Genomic DNA, 8,514 nt, shown 5'->3' with positions numbered 1-8,514 from the left:
TCTGCACATGAGATTGTGATTCACCCACAGTTTGCATGAATCAATAGTTAGTCTCTTTTACCGTTAATCAGCAACTGATGGTGGACTGTGTCAGTGTATCTTATTCACATATTAGCTGTTAATGATTGGATATGCTCTGGCATTGCAATCTGAAGTGCTAACTCTAAATGTAAGTACATAAGCATTGCTCTCTGCTATTCTGGTGGGCACACGATGTCTCAGTGTCATACCTTCGCTCTGTTGATATGAGCTAACAATATTGGGCACATCCTCATGTAAATGGCTTTTGTTGAAATGTGTTTTAAACATAGCCAATCTTGATGCTTATTTTTGTTACAAATTGCTGGACATATTCCTATATCTTGGATATCAATATAGTTGCCAGACATATCTCACAGACATTTTCTTACAATCTGTGGCCTGTCAGTGTATATCCTTTAATGATATATTGAATAATCAGAAGTTTTGAATTTTGACTCAGTTCAATGTATTATTGTTATTTTACTGATAATGTCTTTTCCTCGAATTCTTTGCTATTTCCTGCGTCAGAAGGATAATCTTCTATTATTTTTTCCTAAAACCATGTATAATCCTCTACTAAAATCTGTGATCCATTTTCAGTTAATTTTTGTATAATGTATGAAATTTATTATTTTAATGGTTATTGTTAGAACATATGAATATTTATTTGTTCCAACTATGTGTTGAAAAGGCCACTCTTTCTCCATTTTGTAATTTTGTCAACAATCAATTTCCCACATGTGCCAGCATCTATATCTGACCTTATTTAACCAACAGTTTAGCCTTTTGTCCCATTATAGACATCACCACCCTGTGGTATTATAGGTACATACAGTAAATTTAAAAAGTAAAACCATATGACTCATGCAATACTCTTTTTTTTTTTTATAGTTTTAACTATTCTCGTGTATTCTCCTCACATTTAAAGGTTAAAGTTAGAATAGTTAGTGATATAAGCCCTTTTGTAAATGCACTACACATGTAGTTCATTTGAGAAGAATTAACATTTAAATACCAACACTTCCAGTCAGCAAATTCAGCATTTTGCTATCACATAGTCTGCTTTGAGATTTCAGCACATAGATTTTACATTCTGTTTTACTAGATTTAGATATGTATTACTTCTCCGAGAACGCTTTTAAATGGCCATGTTTTAATTTTAGTGACCGATAGTTCATCAGCAATATATGCAAATATGATTAATTTTGTATTGCTCTTATATACTTTGACCTGACTAAATGACGTGAATCCTAGGATGATGGACTGAAATACTTTAAGCAGCCATATGATATGCCGGCCAGATAGGTGTGAGTTCTTCCTTCACGTTTTATTTTCTGCCTTTATTTTCCTTTCTGCACCAGTCCAGGCTCCCCAGTCTGTGCTGAGTAGAAGTGGCAGGAAGTGCTCATCCTGCCAGGCTGCCATCATTGAATATAGCCCTAGATGTGGTGGTATTTATTCAGATGTTGTTTTTAAGTTTGAAAGAGTTGTTGTCTCAGTTTGCAGAGGACTTCATTATAATAGGGTACTTTTCTGTATTTAATGATATGATCCTCAGTAATTTTTTCTTGTCATGTTAAAGCATAGATTACATTGATTGATATTTCAGCACTGAATCAGTTTCTCACTTCTGAATAAACATAAAATTCTGTTTTCAACATCTTTTTCTTATGTTACCATATTTCATTTTCTAAGTTTGCCTAGGTTTTTGATGATAATCTTTATGACAGACATTAGATTACAGTTTTCTTTATTGCGCTTTGTTTTCCTTCAGTGTGAATGATGGTTTCATAAAATATGTTGGAGAGTATTTACTATTTTCTGGAAATATTGATGTAGAATTGGAATTACATATTGTTGAGATGTTGACAAAATTCATCATATACCTTAGTAAAACCATCTAGTCTGGTGACTTCTTTTAGGGAGGATTACATCTACTCCAGATGTGCACATCTGGAGATATAGCTCAAGGGCAGATCACTGCCTTATCATGTAGATCATGTAAGAAACTATATTCAATTTCCAGCACTGAAAAAGAAAGGAAAAAGACAGAAATACAAACCATCCTCAAGTCTATCTATATTTTTCTCCTGAACTTTGATTCATTTTAATTGGTTGCAACTTTTGAGAAACTCCACGCAATTCAAATTTATGCATGTAATAATGTCATGTATCTCAATGTTTCTTTATCTCTTAATATAGGTGGGAAATGTAGCCTTGCCTATTGCATTCTTGACAGTAAAATTCTGTCTTGATTCTCCTCTCCTGATGTGGCCTCTTTTCTCCTTGCTAGTTTTAAAGGAAGGTAGCATATTTTACTGATGTTTTAGAGGATTGGCTTTTAAGTTGACTGATTATGTTTCTCTATTTCTATTTCAAAATCTGATCTTATACTCCCCTTTCCTTTCTGTTTCTTGGTTTCTAAAAGAAAGCTTTACATACATTTATGTAGTTTGCAGGCCAATTGCCCTTTATTCCTAAACAGATAATTAAAATGATAAAAAAAAAAGTTAATTGATATCTTATACGGATTTCCAGTAAAAAAAACAATTACCTTGTTATAGGAAATGTCTATAGAATCTCATCCCAAATTACTTATAAAAGTTGATCATCTCCTTTCACCTTGTAGAAACAGCACTTAGGTTGTCAGAATTCCTTCCACAGTACTTAGGTTGTCAGGCTTGTCGGAGGTGTTTTTACCTGCTGAGCTACCTTGTGGCTCAGTTAAAACTTTGTTTTGAAACTCATCTTTCTTTACAATGTAAATGCTTGAGGCTATAACATTTCATCTTAATACTGATTCAGCAGCACTTGTAAGATTTGTATAAATTAAATTTCATATTTATTGATTTCAACACAAGTCATAATTTCTCTTGAGGCATCTTTTACCTGTGGGTTATTTAAGAATACATTGTTTAAGGTGTGTGTGAGAGAGAGACAGAAAGAGAGAAAGAGAGAGAGAGAGAGAGAGAGAGAGAGAGAGAGAGAGAGAGAGAGAGAGAGAGAGAGAAGATTCCCTGTTGTCTCTTTTTGTAATAAAACTATTTTTAATTCCATTAAGATAATATATGGTTTCGACACTTTAAAAGTTGATAGTTTTCTAACCCAATATCCACTTTGTTGGATGTGCCCCCATGCACTTTGAGAGAATACACAGGCTGTTATTGTTGTGTGAAACATTCTTTGTCTACTTGATCTAGTTGGTACATGCCTTCTTGCATACTGGCTCACCTCATCTTCTAGTTCTAGGTTGTTGAGTGGGAACTCAAGTCTTCTATTACAATTATGAATTTACAATCTCTAATTTCAGTTTTGTTTGTTATTATACACGCACTGTGACTACTGGGTTTTCTAAGTATTTTATTGGGCATGTAATCACTCAGAACCATTCTGTCTTATTGGTGATTTCACATGATTACATGTAGCATTTGCATTTGAACTATAGTTCTCTGGTCTGATATTAATGAAGCCATAGACATTTCTTTTGATTTATACTTCTATTAATTATTTTATTTACATTTTCAATGTTGCTCCCATCCAAGTCCCCCCTCCATGAACCCTCCACTCCATCCCCCTCTCTTTTGCCTCTAAGAAGGTGCTCTCTCACCCAACCACTTACTCCCACCTCACCTTTCTAGCATCTCCCTTCTCTGGGACATCCCCTTTCACTGATGCCAGATAAGGCAGTCCTCTGCTACATATGTAGTGGAAGCCACAGACAAGCCCATCTGTGCTCTTTGGTTGGTGGCTTATTTTTAGTGTTTCTCATTTGAAGTGAATTTGTAATGTAAACCTCATGATTGAGTTAATAGAAGATGTCAGGGAAAGTGGGACTTTTAAAGAAAATAATATGCAGGAAGAAAGGTATACAGATAGGTTTTTGAATAAATAAATATTGAAGTTCCAGTGGCATCTAAGTGCCAGTCATAAATTTAAAGACCTATAAAATAACTGTCTCCAAGAATAGTGTGGAATGATTGTGAGCATAAGAATTTGGATGAAATTATGGGTCACTTGTTATAAGAGCATCATTTCCAGCTAGTGACTAAAATGATGGCCAAGAAATGAGTGTTTGTTTTCATGCCTGAAGGGCATCAAGTTACAAATAAGTCTACAGTTTAGAAATGTTCTACAATCCAGCACATAGACCATTGCAACACAATTCATAAGAGTTCATTATATTAATTGGAAAGACATTTAAGAACCCAGGAGTAAAAGAGTCTAGTAGAGGAAAAGTTGAAACATAATTCTTACCAAAGGAAACCAGTCAATGTATGTTTGAAGTCAATTCTACTTTATTAAACATTAAATGAAGTACATATAAACTAATTTAAAACCCCTCATGTTTAGTGTGTTTAATTTTGTTCAATAAAGATTTCTAAAACATAATGCCTCTAAGACGCAACATGTGATGATGCTGACTTCTCTGCTGTGATGCAATTATTTTGAAATACCATAAATATACAAAGTCCTTAAATATTCATGTCTGCAGTTACACTTCTAGGACAACCCTAGTGAAACAATCAGAAATCCATAATAACTGTAAAATAATTATTACAACTTTGTAACATTAAGAAGTAGAAGAGAAACCCAAATGCCCAGTTTAACTAATATATAATTAGTTATATATTGTGTTTAAATCTTTTTATACTGACAAATATACATTTTTGAATTTCAGATGTTATTATTAAATATTTCTGCCAAGTTGTATACATTATCATATAATATTTATAGAATATGTTAATCACCTAATATGAAGATGAATTGGACAAACAACAATGTATGTGTGTTAATTTTATATAATTTATATAAACAACAGATATCCACTAACTACCTCATGTATTGATTTGTTGATCGTGAAAGCAGTAATAGCACTCATTAAAAGACCATTAGCATGTGTTAATTGTACAAACATAATTATATTTTCATATGTGCACATATTGCATTTGAGCATTGTGGTGGTTTGAATAGATTTGGCCCCATAGATTCATGTGTTGGAATGCTTGGCCTAATCATGCTAGTCCTTTTCATCCTGGGAATACTTTTATTTCTTCCCATTGTGTGAAAGCTTATCTTTAACAATATCAACATGTTGGCAGCCAAAGTACATAGCTTGAACCTGAAAATGGACCACCAAACAGAGTTATTAAATTAACAGGCTGGCAAGCCAAGGACGGGTAAGATTCTGCACAGAGCCTTATCAACCTAAGACCTTACCAACCTAAGCATTGCTTTTGATAATGCATATACCATGACAGGTAAGGAAGATATTCTTGTCAGAATGACCTAAGACAGGCTCGGTCTTGTTTATGAAATAAAAAAGGGGGAGATGTGGAGAGCTTTTGGGGCTGCTTGGCAGGAATCTGACATTGGCCAAGGACAAGGAAATGGGCTTCAGGAAAGAATCTGACATTAGGCTAGAACAAAGAAGTAATTTCAGGCAGGAATCTAAATATTAGGCTAGAACAAAAAAGTAATTTTAGGCAGGAATTTATATTTTAGGCTAGAACAAAGAAGTAGGCTTCAGGCATGAAAATGACTTTGGGCTAAAACAGAGAAGTAGGCTCAGATATTTTGGTCATCCTGTTAAGCCCTTAGAAACAGTGATCATGGGAGTGATCACAGGACTTTGTTTATTGCCTTGCTTGTTCTTTGACTATTTGTATTTATTGTCTTGCTTGTTCTTTGACTATTTGCATCTATTGTATTGCTAGTTCCTTAACCTAGAACTGACCTTAATACTTATACATAATTAAAATGGTGTAAAATAAGGTTGGGAAAATATTAAATATACTTTTAATGGTTGGGGAAAAAGGCAGATAACACAAGTGGCTACCAACTGAACAGGGCATCCATGGTAGGGATAAAGGAATATAATGTGAGATTTATCGACCATCTTACTGATGTCCCATTTTGATGTTGTTACTATGGTTGGTTCTTTGACTTTGTTTTATTTTGGTTTGTTTGGCTCTTGGTCAACTGCCACCACAGGTACCCCAAACCACTGTTTCTTTGGTGGTGGGTGTACTTTGCTCTTTCCTTGTGTTTCCTTTTCTGCCTTGCTTCAGATGTGATACCACTCAGCAATTAATTTTGTCTTTCCAGGTTTAGCCAGTTTGGAGCTCATCAAGAGTCTTGCTCCATTATTTAGTGTAAGCGGTATGATAAAGGGGAAGGCTGCTCCAGTGGGGGGGGGCACACTTGCACATGATATACCTTGTCATAACTGTCTATCCTGACATTTGACTCTTAAGTGGAGATTTATAATTAGGAGAGGATCACAATAATAATTGATAATTGTTGGCTAGACACACCCGAGTTTAGAAAACAATACAGAAACTCAGATCAAAGTCCATGTTTCCCTTGTTTTTGACTGTCACCAAAATGTTTTTATTAGGCCATTTTCACTTCTAGTTATTTTTATCAAATTCATAATTTGCCACTCAAGTTAAGTTATACGTTGCACATTTAATCTAATTAGGCACTCCAATAGAAAGAGTGGTATAGTTTTACAATAATATTTTATATCTACCTGATTAAAAAACAAACATTAAAATCTAGACTCCCACAGTCATTCCTGCAGTGAACATTAACTTAAACACCCATACACAAATATAGGAATAATTTTACAAAAGCAAGGGAAAACACAGTTCCTTGCTGTAGCACAGTTATAATAAAAGTGAACAAAGGTCAGGAAGGACAGTTTCCTGTCTCTTGTGTCAGTCTTACTTTAGACGTAGAGCAAGGGAGAAGATACAGTTGCTAAAGATGGGAGAGTAACTAAGAGACTGCCTTGAATCTCAAAACCTGGAAGGCTCAATCCCACAGTTCAACTTAATAGGATATACTTAATCTCCAGTACCACTAACTCCTGTGGCAGGTGACAACCTGGCAGATTTCAGGTCTCCAAGATGAACAAAAACTTCAGGTTACACCAACTGCACCATGATGGTCACAACATCTCTGGACTGTGGACACACTCTAGCACTGTGTGACTTTAGCCTCAGCCACTGAACACATTGATTTGAAAGGCTTTTCTACACAGAGCCAACCTCCGAGACCAGAATCAGCACATGAATTTTCAGGTATATGTAAAATATCATTATATCATTCAGTCCAATAAAATTATCCTATGCCATAAATCATCAAACTATTCAGGAGCTCTCCTTGTCCATAAAATTAGAAAGAAAAACGTACCAAAGCACATGTGAGTTTCACACAGAAAGGTGTATTAGTCTCAGGAGAAGCTTCACAGGATCAGAAAGCACAAGGGCATTGAAAGCTGAGGGACAAAAATGGCCAACCAAGATTATGATAGTGGTAGAGGCTGATGTTTAGAAATGAAGATAGAGACTTTATTAAGCTCATGAACTTTATTACCATCAAACATGTCCTGTAAGAAAAAGAAGAGGTTTTCTGAAAGTTGAAAGAATTATATGCTAACAAACAAGACAGAAACATTTTCAAGTAGCAGGAACACGGTGGCCCAGCAGTGTCAGGATCCAAATATGGGCTCAGTCAAGCCATAATGCAGAGCTGTAGCCCAAGGTCATCAGATGGGCATACTGCATCTGTGCTTTCCTATCCATACTGATTCCTGTCCTGTAATAAAACAAAGCTTTTCTTCCTAGTATGTTTAAAACTGTCTTTGTTCTTTGGGGGTATATATACACTGGGTTCATTGATTCCAACACTGTGTGGAAGCATTGGATAGAATAGTATTTATTACCTTTCCATTTGTTTTCTTGCTTTTAGGTTCTTATAAAAAAAATATTGACTAAACCATTCTGGAGCTTTCCTCTTGTGTGTTCTTGCAGTTTCGTTGTTTTATGCCAAATATTTAAGTTCAAGAATAAAGGTCATTTCTACAAAGGTCCTTTGAGAACAGTGGAAGAATGTAGAGAATTTAGCCTCAGTGGAGATGATCCCGAAGCATTTCTGGGGCTCAGGCTGGCCCTTCAAAAGCAGACAACTGCAATGTAGCTATCTTTTCAGCCTTTCTCTAAATGACTTCCTGGAAGACTCAATGCACATCCATGTCTTCATCTTTTACATTATATGCACCACTTGAAAAAATAGCTCAGTGTTAGTTACTGTTTCAGACTGAAGGCAGGTTCTTGACAGTGAGGATAATGTGTATATGTCTCTTCTCATCTTCTATCATACTTAGTTTTATGTTTTGTCTAGAAACACTCAAGTAATTTGAAATAATCCAATCCTGACTAAGATCCTACTTAATGGATAGAAAGATACTAAAAAGTTATAGATACAAATAAATATTATAAATTTGCAGTATATCAGCATATAAAAATTCAACATTACTCAATATCAATAGCCAATTATCTGAAATGGAAATTAAGAAACTAATCTTATTTTAACTGGCTAAAAATATAAAACTAAGATGTCTGAAACTTTAACCAGAGAGTTGAATAGTCTTTGTGATGAAAATGACAAGCTGAGGAGAGAAACTGAAGAGCACCTACTGAATCATAG

This window comes from Arvicanthis niloticus, chromosome 23, assembly GCF_011762505.2.
Source record: "Arvicanthis niloticus isolate mArvNil1 chromosome 23, mArvNil1.pat.X, whole genome shotgun sequence".
Lineage (NCBI taxonomy): Eukaryota > Metazoa > Chordata > Mammalia > Rodentia > Muridae > Arvicanthis > Arvicanthis niloticus.
Note: the sequence above shows the minus strand (reverse complement) of the source record.